We start from the raw sequence: 15,646 nt of genomic DNA, 5'->3' as shown, positions 1-15,646 counted from the left end.
ACTCCATGTAAGACAGTCATTAAAGAGACGTAGTCCTAACACGTTGTTTTCACTCAAGTCCGTTCCCGCCTGCCCCACACAGCACATGGCGACCTTGCCATTGACGCGCGAACGCGTTTCGCTTCGCTACAAGGACATTAATTGTAATTAAAAGGAAGTGCTAAAAATGAACAGATATATAATGTGCTGTGTGGGGCAGGCGGGAACGGACTTGAGTGAAAACAACGTGTTAGGACTACGTCTCTTTAATGACTGTCTTACATGGAGTCGCGTCTTATGCTTAAACTATATCTATACTTAACTTATTAGCTACATACCACTACACCTCTGGGGTGAAAAAGAAAAACAAAAAAAATAAAAGTTTTTTTTTCTTTTTTAACATTAAGAAAATGCTATTATTCGAAATACTGTTTTATTCTATTTTTATTATTATTTCTATTTTTATTTTTATTTTTGTTTTTTTATTTTATTCGGAAAACAAGATCCATTCTAGAGAAACGATACGATATGTACATACTAGATACCGCTGCAGCCATATTAGAACTTAAATATACGTCAAATATTAGATATCTATTAGACATCTAATAGATGTCTAGTTCAAAATCCGAATCGGGCCCTTAATGTCGACCCATTTTTTTGACCTATTTGCGTCTCCCAATCCAAATTACTTCTTAGCGTAGGTACCTAGTGGCCATTACTGAAGAAGGTAAATTAAAGAAACTAAATTATGCAATTGATAGCATTATTTACAACAACTCTGAAAATACTAAACATCCGCGCTGTAATACAATTCTCCAACTTCCGTAATAATCTAAAGCCCGATTCCACATAATTGGCCAAGAAGCCCAGTATTTATCGCCCCAATAACGACAAGACGTTGTCCATACTGTGAACAACCAAAAGCTATATCCGTAGAGATTACCGAATATTTACGCGAACGAATGTTGTTTGCCGGATTTGCCCCCCTAGGGTCGTAAAAAGTTAGTGCGGTATTACACATCTATATTTATTCCTTTGAACGTGAAAAGATCGTAAAAGGCACTGCGCCCCGTAGTCTTAGAAAATAGGATTTATTATAAGTTGTTTTGTCAATGGAGTCGCGAGTTCCAACACGCATTGTAAAGCAATTATTCTTTGCCGTAAAAGTTATATTTTCTTAATTTGAAATTATGTTTTGGAGCTAAATTTTAACAAAAAAGATCTTGATATAGGTTCTTCAGAGACATTCTCTACCATTTTGAATTCAAATATTGTATTCATGAAAAAGGGATTTATATTTTATCACATCAGTTCTTTTATCAATGGAGACGCAACACAACTTAAAGTTAACATAAAAGTTTTTAGTACCTACGTAAAATAAAATCTAAATATAAGCCGTAAAGACGTTTGGAAATCGAATATCGGCACCAATAATTTCTCACCCAAAACTGATTCCAACCACGCTATACTTTTCGTAAAATAATATCCCATCCACACTATCCTAATTCGGAAAAATGTAAAGAGCAAATAAATTCCCCTAGTCGCATGGGAGCCTGGATAATCGAATCACCCTGTGTATAGCGTCCCCTAACATGAGTCGCCGTAAAGTAGTGATAAATGATGCATTTGATTTTTTATCTGACGACTTCTTTTTTAGGGTTCCATACCCAAAGGGTAAAAACGGGACCCTATTACTAAGACTCCGCTGTCCGTCCGTCCGTCCGTCCGTCCGTCCGTCTGTCACCAGGCTGTATCTCACGAACCGTGATAGCTAGACAGTTGAAATTTTCACAGATGATTTATTTCTGTTGCCGCTATAACAACAAATACTAAAAACAGAATAAAATAAAGATTTAAGTGGGGCTCCCATACAACAAACGTGATTTTTGACCGAAGTTAAGCAACGTCGGGCGGGGTCAGTACTTAGATGGGTGACCGTTTTTTTTGCTTGTTTTGCTCTATTTTTTGTTGATGGTGCGGAACCCTCCGTGCGCGAGTCCGACTCGCACTTGGCCGGTTTTTTGACGACTGGTCTGGCCTAGTGTGTAATGACCCTGCCTGTTAAGCCGCGGTCCTGGGTTCAAATCCCGGTAAGGGCATTTATTTGTGTGATGAGCACAGATATTTGTTCCTGAATCGTGGTTGTTTTCTATGTAAGTATTTAAGTATTTTTATATTATATGTATATATATCGTTGTCTGAGTACCCACAACATATAGGGTATTCTTCTTCTTATTTTAGAGCTGCGTTCTTGTCGGTGGAGCAATCTCCAACACATCCGGTCCTCTGCCAACTCCTTAACCTGTCGAATCCCACGATATGACGTCACCATAAGCGTTCTGGCTCATATATGAGCCGTGGGAGCTGACAGATTAACCTTCTGGTATGACACGACCTGAACCTTTTCTTTTATTTGGTTGAAATATTTTTTCGTCGGTCTTCCTCTCCTTCTCTTTCCCTCTATTTTTCCTTCTATGGTGCTCTTAAGGAACAAGTCGTGTCTTAGCAGATGTCCAATTAGTATTCTTCTTCTATTTTCTATTGTCTTTATTATATTTATTTTCTCTTAAATCCTATCGAAAACCCTAACATTTGATATTTTCTCTATCCAACTAATCCCTTCCATTCTGCGCCAACACCACATTTCCTAGGGTAGACCGAGGAAAATCGGATTACAAGGTGAATGATCAAACAAAAAATCTGACACATCAGTGCAATATTTCGACTACCCCATGGATTTATCGTTTTTTTTGCACTACGTTCGACAACCCTTAGTAAAATACAATACGTGGTTACGAGACAAAAAGACCAACTAGATTTGATTCCGCACATATTGAGTGTGAAGACGCATGTAAGGGGGTACTAACTTTTGCCTTTATTACATTTTCCGACATTTTTCCCGACGTTCCTCATTTAAACTGTACATCAAGTTTACTGAGAATACGGCTTCAGGATCAAGATTTAAAAAGAAATTAAAGAATCTCAGGAAGAAAGATATTTTTGCATGCACGTGAGCACGTAGCTTTAATATTTATACCTATTTAGTTATGTTATTGAAAAAAATGTTATGCGACAAGGCCCATATTACATACCTACAGGTACCTTAGAGACTAACATAGAAGAAATTTATTCAGAAAACGCTTAAATTTAGGTATCAGTACGGGTACCATATACTTAAGGCCACATGTGAAATGTCGACTCGGTGTCCTAATAATAGGTAGTCACTATTATTACATTTATTACTACTACCTATTGTGGGTACATTTATTTTGAATTTTGAATTAACGGTCTTCAATACATATCAGAAGGGACCGTACATTATAATTTTATTCGAAAACTTCGCCTTAATTGCGAGGTTGGCTACTTACGTCAGTAGCATTATAATAAGTGAATATGAATGATATCGTGCGGAGGGCGCTGGGTTCTGCAAACGTGCCATGCGTGCTGGAACCCCCGGGCCTCAGTCGCTCTGACGGGAGGAGACCGGATGGGTTAACTTTGGTTCCCTGGGAGAAGGGGAAATATTTAGTGTGGGACGCAACGTGTGACAGCACTTTCGCGGCGTCGCATATTGGCCGTACCGTGAGATCGGCGGGGGCAGCAGCCGAGTTGGCTGCAGTTCGCAAGCGGGAGAAATATGAGGTCCTGGCGAACTATTTATTTGTCCCGCTTGCAGTAGAAACCACAGGGTGCTGGTGTGTTGAGGCCAAGGCCTTTTTAGGGGAAGTGGGGAGACGCATGCGGGAGAGGGGTTTGGATCCTCGCTCTGGGTTCTTCCTGATGCAAAGGTTCGCGGTTCAACGTGGCAACGCAGCGAGCGTGATGGGCACTTTTGCATCGGGGGGGTCGCGGAGCGATTTTATCGGTTAGTTTAGTAAGTGTAATTTGTGTTTTATTTTTTAAGTTTTCTTGTACCTTAGTTAATTTAGATCGTATGTTTTTTAAGTTACTTTGATGTGTAAACCTGTAAATTAATTTATGGATTTAATGTTACCTATTATTAAAATATACTTTTCATTAGTGAATACAATTAATAATTATATAATATCAAAAGGCAAAAAAATAGAATTAAAAGAAACAATACAATTTTGTATTTTTAGTTACATTCAGTATTAGTTATTTAAAGATATGATGCGCATTTTTTTTTCTTTTTTATGAAGACCAATCTGTACCACAACTTATCGTACAGATATCTCATATAAATTATTTGTCATAAAAGATACGTATATGTATCTGTAGTATCTCTCACGATAGCTTGACTCGTATCACGCGTTCGGACCATAAGTTATGGATCCATGATATAATCTCGATGATAAAAGCTATTGAGCGTTACTGAGGCAAATTTAGATTAAAAAATGTATGACATCGATTTGATATTCATCTCAGTGAGTCTCGCTCAGACTCATATTTAAGTGTGAGGGAGAGTAGGGAGACGCTATGACAAAAAAAAATGTAATTGTTAAAAATTCGTTGACCCATCGTGGTGGAACCATGAAAGCTCGGTCAGCTATTTCAACAAAGGTCTAACATATAGTAAAAGTTTGTTTTAGTATCGTCCGACGATTCAACGTTTTCGTAAATTGGCTCGCCCGTGTTTTAACTCAATATTTACCTACGTTATTATATTTACTTTTTAAATTTGTGCAAAATTTTCATATCACTACATAGTATAAAACAAAGTCGCTGTCTGTATGTATGCTTAGATCTTTAAAACTACGCAACGGATTTAGATGCGAATTTTTTTAATAGATAGAGTGATTCAAGAGGTAGGTTTTTGTATTTGTTAACCCATGCGATGCCGGGGCGGGTCGCTAATATAATATATTGAACTTAATTAACCTTCATTTAAATAGGTAAGCGTTCAAAGGTACCGTCAACCAGGGTGAATAGGGATGGCTGGGGTTAATAGGGACAAAACCTAAAATGTTATTTACTTGATAATTTCTTCTTTTAAATTAGTTTTATTTTAATTTAGTAAGTATAATAATTATATCTTCTAGTCGAAGATTAATCGACATGTTACACGTTACGAGTATGTGACTTAAAATGCGTGAGTGACCCGTTTTAAAATATTCGCGTCTCACGGTATTTTCCTTATTATAATATTTAAAAAAATCGGCAGGGTAATGAAATGATAAGCATCCTAAATAACGACCCATACGCATTTAACTTTTATATCGACATTCTACATCATCGTAGTTTATTAGTCATATACCTAGTAGTTACAATTTTAAGGTCACGATACACTGTTTCTTCGCATATCCACACATGAAAGTACACGGAATATTCCGATTTACATGCTTCAGAACGTAACGTCGGCGTCGAATTACCATATTTGGCGGTAAGTTTTAAGGGCACGTTATAATAATGATATTATAGGGAAAAGTTTGATATCATTGTTATAACTTATACCACAGATGTGTAATTTCGTATACGATATTACTCAGCCGGAGACATTTCTGGGCCAGTCAGCAGCGGACTAGAATCTAAGCAGGTGAGGTGGTCAAAATGATGTACACACGCTTTTACTCCCAAAATAAAGTTGCACTCACGTGGTTTTGAACACCTCGCCCGCTTAAAACGGGCATATTTTTTGATTCCTTCTAAACATACCCAAAAAAGTGTGCAGTTTGAAAATTATAATCCATTCTAATACCACTATAGCCTTACCACGAGCTTGACAATGAAATATTCGCTAGCGTGAGCGTAACTTACTTTCTGAGCATCTCTCTCGTACTGGCATATTAGTGCGAGCGAGATGTACAGAAAGTACAGAAATGTACAGAAAGTAAGTTACGCAAACGTTAGCGAATATGTCAACAAAGTCGTACACGGTAGGTACACGGTATTGCGAAATGACATAAATTAATTACACCCAAGCAAAAATACAACCGACCGTTCAGTAAGAACTGCCAATAATAAATCAACTAAGGATTCATGTCTGTGAAACATATGGGGAAGATAGCCTTATCCGTCATCATTACCTTGTCATTCGTTAGGTTTATCGCCCCGCAAATTTATCAAGAAATGCCTCTAGCCCTTACTACTTGGATATAGAGTCCATATTTTCTTGATTCTTGAATAACATTGGTTGACGTGAATGTAATAATACATTATCATTTGAAAGCACGCGGTTTGCGCATTCATTTCCATAAGTTTTTATAACAATAACATTTTGTGTAAGTAATTTGATAGGTATTTTTGTACCTGTTTACTTCTTACGGGTTTTGACACAGACGCATGGGGCAATTTGGTACTATAGCTTTCTACACAGAACATTATTAAAGAGGTTAGAATGGCTATCGCGCGCAGTTAGTATCGGAACCGGTGTCGCCGGCGTCTCCGCTCGTTTCTCTCCACATTTACTAACACTCGCGCAACGGTAGTAAGAACTTGTGTGCCTGGTGAATGGATACGCCTCCTTTAGACAGATTTGATGTCTGGCTTCTTAATCTGAAGGTTATTGTGGCGCAAAAGGCATGTTCACTTCGTTTTCGGTCAGTGCGGGCGAGTAGCATGCGAGCGTTTGCTCAAAACCGGCGGCGACACGTACCCTGCTCGCATCGCTATTCTAACTTGTTCTGTGGCTTTCTACTTAAGGCCACCCGGCCATATTTTTAAATAACTAATACTGAATGTAACTAAAGCCTGTGGCCTTAAGTATAAGGTTATCGCCTTTGCCATGAAGTGTGTATATAATCTAGCCGTAAACTACAACCTATTACATAATTATAGAGACGTAAATTAATTATCCAGCCATGATCTATTACTAGAGAACTAGGGCGCCGAACCCCAGAACCATGTCTAAGTGGGTCTGTAGTTCACAGTACGGAGTGTCTTATTATTAATTAATTTTAACATAGTACCATAGTAGATTACTAGCCTTGGATAAAGTGATGTGACTGTGATTATGTTTTCCTTTTTTTTAGTAAGTATGCTAAATTAGATATAAGTAATTATGTTATATCTTAACAGACCGTTTACCAGAAATATGCCTAAATTCCTCAAGAGTCATCTAGGATTTTGAGTTTGCAAAACGTCCCGCTTGGCGCGCTGTTCAAAATCCAAACGCTCGTCACGCTATCAAATGAAATTTAAACTAGGGATCTCAGGTCAATCGCACAGTCAATATCAGGAGCATGTTGAGTATAAATTAAATTTTATTTTCTTCGGCAAAAAAATCCAAAAATAATAAAATATTGTTTTATTATGGAGAATATTTCCAGGAATTTCCCGGAAGCAATTTTCCAATGACACATCACTATTGGGTATTTTCTTTCAACATTAAATAATTATTTAGAGTCTCACCGATCGATTGCCCTAATCTTGTTTCAGGTTAAATAAGTAATGAACTTAGTGGCTTTTATAATTAGCTTATTTTTAATTTATATGCTGATTAGTGGGTTTTTAAAGTAGTACTTTGACCTTATAAGTGTTTTGTTCATTATTTAAACATGCCTATATAAATAACCCACAGTGAGCATAGGTTAGCCTTCTCACGAAAAATATTAGACAGTCATTTCGAAATAAGTTTGTTCAAATTTTAAAAACCATAAGTAACACTCATTTCTATGACAGTTAGAAGTCCTTTCTATAATGGGACATCTACTTAGCATATTAGTAAAATTTGTGTAACATTTCTTTTAATAAACTATGCTAATATTGTCTCCTGTCTGACGGGAAAGAATAACAACAAGAAAAGTTGATCCACCCCAAAACCTTAAACCATCTTATAAAACAAAGTCCTCGCCGCGTCTGTCTGTATGTATGTTCGCGGTAAACTCAAAAACTACTGAACGGATTTTCATGCGGTTTTCACCTATCAATACAATTGCTTCTTGAGGAAGGTTTAGTATAATTTGTTAAGGGTAACTCGTGCGAAGCCGGGGCGGGTCGCTAGTTATTACATAGTTTCAGCCTAAATCGATTTATTTACCACTAGCGACCCGCCCGGCTTCGCACGAGTTACTAAATACATAAACCTTCCTCTTGAATCACTCTATCTATTAAAAAAAACCGCGTCAAAATCCGTAGCGTAGTTTTAAAGACCTAAGCATACATAGGGACAGACAGACAGCGGGAAGCGACTTTGTTTTTATACTATGTAGTGATGATTAGGTGTTTTATACTGTTTATACTATGTAGTAATGATAAGGAAACTAAATTACAGCCCAATCCCGTGACCCAAATGACTTGAGGTCACTTCCAAAACTTGACCAAAGCACAAAAAGGTCAAAGTTGTAGCACCTAATTGCTGATAAGCATTCATTTAGTGTTCAAGGGAGGGTTTACAAAATCGTTCCGCAGGGAAATGAGTTTCGAATCCTAGTATGTAATTATACTAATCGATTGGCGGAGGACCTGGGATACAGTAGGTAAGCGTTGTAATGTAACCGTGGTTCGGTTAAGTTATTGTTGTTAATTATAATCATTTTCACACCTCCTATTCAGAAAAGAGCTTTTTCTTCCCTGCTAGGAGGGTTGAAAGTGGCACTTTTCCTCCCTGCTAGGAGCGATCAAAGTGGCACTTTTCTGTTCTAACAAACTATTTAAAAAATTTTTTGCACATAATTTTTTTAGTTTAAATAATCTGTTTAAGCATCAGATTGTGTCAACACTAATATTTTTTTGTTTTCCTCATAGTTGATGTGAAAAGCAGTAAGTATGTGTCACACGGTATCAAAATTATTTCGTCTTGGGCGTTAACACTTGAATCCCTCATTACGCTCAGGATTCTACTATAGAATCCATCGCTTCATTCAGGATTCAATGTACGCCCTTGACGGAAATATATCACTTTGATCCCTTGTAACACAAACTACTATTTCAATGTAGTCTTTCGTATAGGGCTTTACAGCCACGAACACAAGTGTCGTAACCGTGATGCTGCTTAAACATCTTACACAGATGGTAAAAGGCCTATTATCATTATTGTGTCTGACTTTCCATATCTCGGGACTATGGGGTCCCAGACCTTTGGGAGGCGTAGGTACGTGGGGCCAAAGCCAAGCCGTGTTTTCCTCGTTGTACAACTTTTCCTTAATATCAGGCCTACTGTATTTTATTATCTATTGTGTTAACTGGCCACGTCTGAGCTATAAATTAGGGAAAATTTATTTTTGACTTTAATGACCTATCATATTTAATTTGGTCCTTATCTTCGATTATTTATTAGGGTTTCATACTGTCATTATACTACAGGCTATAACTCAAAAGTTACGTAAAGTCGATACACGTGGCATAATAACATTAATAACTTAAAAATTTGACCTTAAAAGTAGTGGCAACGATAATATTTAATGAGTGAAAATGATTTATGAGTGCCACTTTTGTTAAAACTGGGGTAGGTGTTTTTGTATTCTATAGTATTTAGAACGTAAAACTTCGTATAAATAATGAATGATTATATTGATACCTATACATATGTATATACTGATAGTAGATCAGCAGTATTATCATGTTTTAACACAGAAATGAGATCGTGATATACCTAGTTTTCATATATTAAAAAACATTTATTGCAAAAACTTAAATATAAATACAAACTAAAAATATAAAAAATAACTACTTACTAAAACCCGTCCCGGGCTGTCCCTGACGCAAAGGTGCCCATCACACTCGCTGCGTTGCCGCGTTGTATAAAATAAAATAAAAATAAAAAAGCCATTTATTCCTTAATATCGCTACATTATAAAAAAAGAATTGACGGATACTAATGCATGCATTATTTACATTTTAATTTTAATTCATGAACAATTTACTTATAAATACATTCTAAATTTTTACATTTATGTCATTTATTTAATACTTAATTTGATTGAGATATGATTAAATTAACTTAATAAAATTTTATTGTCAATTTGATGTATTATGTCTAAGATATTAAGGACCTCTCTCGAGTATAGGCCTCCTCCAACTCCTTCCATTTATCTCTTATTTTGCCTTTCTCCATCCATTGTTGTCCTGCTATTTTAATAATTTCATCTGACCACCTTTCTAGTGGTTTTCCTTGCCTTCGTTTTCCCGCTGGACCCGGCCATGTTGTCACTGTCTTTGTCCATTTGTTGTCATTCATTCTTGTTATATGACCGGCCCATCGCCATTTCAATTTTTTGCAGTATGTCAGGGCATCTATTAGTTTTGTTCTTTGTCTTATCTCTATGTTTTTTCTTTTATCGGTACGTTTTATATTTAGAATGCTCCGCTCCATGCTTCTTTGACATGTGTTAATTTTATTTTTTGTGTACGAATTGAAAATCCAGGTTTGACATCCATAAGAAAGGCAGGGTAATATACAGGAATCCAGTATTTTCTTTTTCAGTTTCAGTGGCAGGTTTGATTTTAACGGTTCTTTGTAACTCCAGTACTTGTTCCAGGATATTTTAACACGTCTGTCTACTTCGTCCAGATGTCGGGATTTCTTGAAGGATATTTGTTTTCCCAGGTAGATGTAGTTTTCCACGTAGTCAAGAGTGTTATTATTTGCTTTGATAGAGTCCCTGTAGTGTTTGTGTTATTGAGCTATAGTAGGGATGACGTAGTCTCGGGTTCACGGGTGGTGGGGCGACAGTCACGTGAGAGCCGTTGGTGAGAGCGGACGTGTCGATCCTAGCTACTGGTGACGTAACGAGCCATATACCTGTCTCCCTGGGTGAGTAAGTACTACATATGGCGACGAGAAAAAAGGTTTGTGGAAATATATATTTCGAGTAATAACGAAAAAAAAAAATACAAAGGAAATGAGGGTGTTTCAATAAATACACTTATTTGTGTCAAGTAGATGTCTATCTATCATATGATGTCTAATTAACTACACGATCAGAGACCAAAAGTAAGTAAATAACACGAATTTAAAGCATAATCAGTCGCTAAAATAAGTTGTAAAAATAAAAATGTAGGTAGTTGAAGTAAACAAAGAAACTTATCTAAATCGTATCTATCAAGCGTATTTAGAGTTAGACGGATTGAGTACAGACACTGTCGCGTTTCCAGTGTAGTAGAATTTTGAATACCTACGTAGATGGCTACGTCATCAATAGCTTTATTATACTGGTAATAGACGCGTGCATGCATAATTTAACATTTTTTCTATAGTGAAAGTTAATTCGTAATTGACCGTAATAAGTGGTTTGTTGTACCTACCTGCAAATATGTAACTATGCTGACAAGTACCTAAGTATATCTAATCACTTTTGGTAGTTTGTAAAATGAGATATAAATCTATATTGTTGTTCCTTTTGAGATTATGGATACAATATTCTGGTTGGAGTAATATTGTCGTACAAAAGTTACAATTTAAGTAGATATTGCGGTAACTTTATCTAAGTATTGAATAAGGGTATAAAAAGAACAGCGAACAATTGGCACTTATTTCTTTTATTTTAGAATGCATATATTATGTAACTTGTTAATCTAACTTACCTTAAGCAAATACACTAAAGTAAAAAAATAATAATTGATAATCGTTACGTAAAATAAAACAGTATTTATAGTAGGTACATTATTCAGTACTTAGATGGTGTAGGCAGTATGGGCCCTCATGAAATTGTAAACCATACGTAAATGGTTGTCGGCGGTATGGCCCTTCATGAAATTGTAAACCATGCGTACCTAAATGTGTTGTAGGCAGTACGGGCCTTCATGAAATTGCAAACCGTGCGTAAATGTGTGTGGGCAGTATGGGCCTTCATGAAATTGTAAACCATGCGTAAATATGTGTACCTAGGCAGTACGGGCCTCCATGAAATTGTAAACCGTGCGTAAATGTGTTCTGGGCAGTACGGGCCTTCATGAAATTGTAAACCGTGCGTAAATGTGTTCTGGGCAGTACGGGCCTTCATGAAATTGTAAACCGTGCGTAAATGTGTTCTGGGCAGTACGGGCCTTCATGAAATTGTAAACCGTGCGTAAATGTGTTCTGGGCAGTACGGGCCTTCATGAAATTGTAAACCGTGCGTAAATGTGTTCTGGGCAGTACGGGCCTTCATGAAATTGTAAACCGTGCGTAAATGTGTTCTGGGCAGTACGGGCCTTCATGAAATTGTAAACCGTGCGTAAATGTGTTCTGGGCAGTACGGGCCTTCATGAAATTGTAAACCGTGCGTAAGTATGTATGTAGGCAGGGCGGGCCTTCATTAATTGTAAAACGTGCGTAATATGCTATATATATATATAGGCACTTACACCAATGTGAAAGAGTACGAATTTAGGCAGTATGAGCATACGTAACAAAATGTGAATCATACATATGTTTTATGGTATGTTGACTAAGAAAAAAATATTGACATTAGGAGATAGTGTCACTTTTGACAGAATAATTACAGAAGCTAATACACTAAAAGCGGTAGGGTATCAGCTGGAAGGATATGGACAAAACAAAAATGTGACAAATAACAATTCCGACGTTAATGCAATTTTGAATCGTTTAAGCAAATCGAGTTCGAATAAACCAAGAACGCAAAAATGTGGAAGGTGTGGCTATAATGCTCATACTTTACCAAATCAGGAATGTCCGGCAACAAAAAAAAAAAAATGTCACTCTTGTGAAAAAGTGGGACATTTTAGCGCGTTGTGTAGGAGTATACCTCAAAAACGAAATATGGAAACCAGTATAGAGGAAGATAGGAGAATTAAAAGAAGCAGGGGTGAAAAGAGAGTAATTTCTACTGATATGAAACTAAAACCGAAAGTGTACATTAAATTTTTTAACAGTTGTTTTGTAGACTACATGCTGCTCGAATGAGTTCAGGTGATTCGTATGCTTGTATAAAAAAAAAATATATTGTTTATCGAACGAGCGAGCGAAGCGAAGCGAAGTTCTTACATTCAACTTTGAACACGCGGCTGGCTAGCGGCACGTCCCGGCATTTCGATGTTTTTAAGCTGAACTGTCAGAAGATAGTTTGATACACAATAACTTAAGTAAATTTGTTCTAATTTAAATAAAATTGGGTAAACGTGTAGTTGAGGGCATTATATTTTAGTCATTAAATTATGAGCAGGCTCGATCAAGGGGTTATTGAGCTAGAAGAGCTTAGAAGGCCAAAAAGCTGTTTGTGAGGTGTCTTGCTATTCTGGTCATTTTATTTGCAAGAAAGTATGGTCGAGTTTGGTATCAAATGAAAGTGCTCGGCTTACACTTGTATAATATCGTTTTTAAATTTACCATTTTGAAATAATTAGCAAGATAAAAATAAAATAAAATAAACATAATATAGGTATTTGACAGGAAATATTTCGGCTTACCACAGATACAGTATCAGTTAAGGGCTCCACAGACCTTGCAATAAATCATACGCGGTTTTCGATCCTTTGACGACTGCATTCAATTGATATTTTTGGCGAACCGCGAGTTTTCAGTTCGGGGCGAACTACTAGTTAAATTAAAATTACTGTATTGAGCAGTAAATATTCAGCTGTGGAAATAAAATTTGTATAAAAAATCGTTCACGGGAAGGTATTTACAGAAAATATGATTTTATAATTTAATCTGGAAAAAACAGTCTGGTTGACATTCTTTTCGAACTTAGGTACCTACGTACAGTGAGCTGCGAAATCGCATGGAAAAATTATGAATTAACTCATTGATAAAGGCGCCATGCACTTTTGTGGCTGATGGTACGTTAGTAAAATTCTAATTTACTTCTTATTACATAGAGTTCATAGTATTTGGGCCCGATTCTGATTTTGAAGTAGACATCTACTAGATATATTTTAGACATCACCAAGATACGATAACGATATTTTTAAGATACTCTTTAACGATTGTCACAATGTCTAAAACGTCTCGTAATGTATTTTTAGATCTCAAACCATTTTGAAACGATCTTAAAACGATAATTTAACGTAAAAGTGACATTGGTTGCCCGAATTGAGCTGCAAAAGATATCTAGTTGAAATCTAAACTAGTTGGTATCTAGTACATATCGTATCATTCTCTTCTCTAGAACGGATCTTGTTTTCCGTATACCGCGGTTTGTCATTATTCGTTATGTGTTATCTAGAATATTCGATATCCTAAATATCGGAGAACTTCCGCTGCTCAAATGCTAATATGGCGAATGGCGAATAGTCATATCATACTAAAAAGTTTACAGTCGCATACGACTTTTGTTTTCGGACGTTATAATCTCGTAAAACATTTCCCAGCAGTTGGCTACTCGCATGCGCGTGAGAGAGCTCGAAAACATCAGTGTGACGTGACCATAACCTATGTGTAATTGGAGAGCTCATTTAGGCATACCGGTTTTTCTAGCCCTTGACTCACGCAGGATGTCAGCGATTTTAATATTTTTTCAAGAATTGATTAGAGCGTCATTCAATGTTGAGTAGCTGTACTAGAATAGGGTTAGGCGAACTTTAGTGAAATAAAATAAAAGCCGAGGTATATGTAGTCAAGATAAATAAAAACACCTGCTGAATTCGAACGTCAGAATTTAAAATAAAAAAAATAAATAAAAATAAAATAAAAATTAAACTATATCGCGGTAGACCCGTTTGTGTAATTAAATATGTGTACATAACGCGAGAGTTCTGAAGTGTAATACCTGCCGAACTATTTTTCAATAGACACATTAAGGATAAAGTGACATCATTATTATTATACAATTAACATGGATTAGATGATTCCGAGGTAAGAGACAGGAACACAATACATAAGGCGAAAGGGAAGGAGTATAGGGACAGGAAGAGAAGAGTGGAGGACACCATTAATAGAAGGTGACAAAGAGTAAAGAAATGGAAAAGTATTCAAGAGATGGAAAATCAAATAAATTGAAGGAAATATAAAACTCAATCAAAATTAACGGGAAGAAAAGGAAACAATAAAATTAAAATTATATATACGAACGTAAACTAATAAAGAACTTGTGATTACTGATGTAAATGTTAACGGATTTCTTTCAATAAAATTGTAATAAGGAAGGGATGTAGTGTTTGTGTTATTGAGCTATAGTAGGGATGACGTAGTCTCGGGTTCACGGGTGGTGGGGCGACAGTCACGTGAGAGCCGTTGGTGAGAGCGGACGTGTCGATCCTAGCTACTGGTGACGTAACGAGCCATATACCTGTCTCCCTGGGTGAGTAAGTACTACAGTCCCGATCGTGGTTTGTCATGACTTTTGTTTTAGATATATTCAGTTCTAGACCTATATTTTTACTTACAACGTAGATATCTTCGATCATTGATTGTAGCTGTGCTGCTGAATTCGAGAAAAGTACAATATCGTCTGCGAATCGCAGATTGTTTAAATATTTTCCTTCAATGTTTATGCCTTTGTTAGACCAATTTAAGTTCTTCATTATATTTTGTAAGACAGTTATAAATATTCTCCGCGTTGTATTGCGATGTTAATATATGTTTTCATATATTAAAACTGTTAAGCACAATAAAATTAGCCAGTGGGAAGCAAAGTATTATTATTACTGGGGTGTGTTGGGCCTTTGATTGCTACGTCGACCAAGTAGTGATCTATGTATTAGAACAAATTAAATTATTTTCAGGAAATATAAACGTAACGAAACTGGGTCCTGTAACACAGGGTTTTCCTATTTAGATCAGGACACAGGGTCGTGATTTACTTATGTTTAAATTTATACAATAAACTTTATACAATATTTTATCTTAGAGGTGGCCAGGGGGCGCCATAAGCCTTCAGTAAGAAGAGCA

The 15,646-nt window shown here is 36.4% G+C and overlaps 1 long non-coding RNA gene across 1 annotated transcript; it reads right to left on the bottom strand.

Annotated features, from left to right (window-relative positions):
* Positions 1-2,202: 2,202 nt before the first annotated feature.
* Positions 2,203-2,523, bottom strand: LOC134662222 (uncharacterized). Its single transcript, XR_010098035.1, has 3 exons — positions 2,472-2,523; positions 2,357-2,437; positions 2,203-2,281 (listed from the first exon to the last, which is right to left on the bottom strand). It is a non-coding gene; the product is annotated as an uncharacterized LOC134662222 (long non-coding RNA).
* Between the last annotated feature and the right edge of the window lie 13,123 nt (positions 2,524-15,646).

The sequence above is a fragment of the Cydia amplana genome, chromosome 2 (genome assembly GCF_948474715.1).
Source record: "Cydia amplana chromosome 2, ilCydAmpl1.1, whole genome shotgun sequence".
Lineage (NCBI taxonomy): Eukaryota > Metazoa > Arthropoda > Insecta > Lepidoptera > Tortricidae > Cydia > Cydia amplana.
This window is presented reverse-complemented; position numbering and strand designations above follow the sequence as displayed.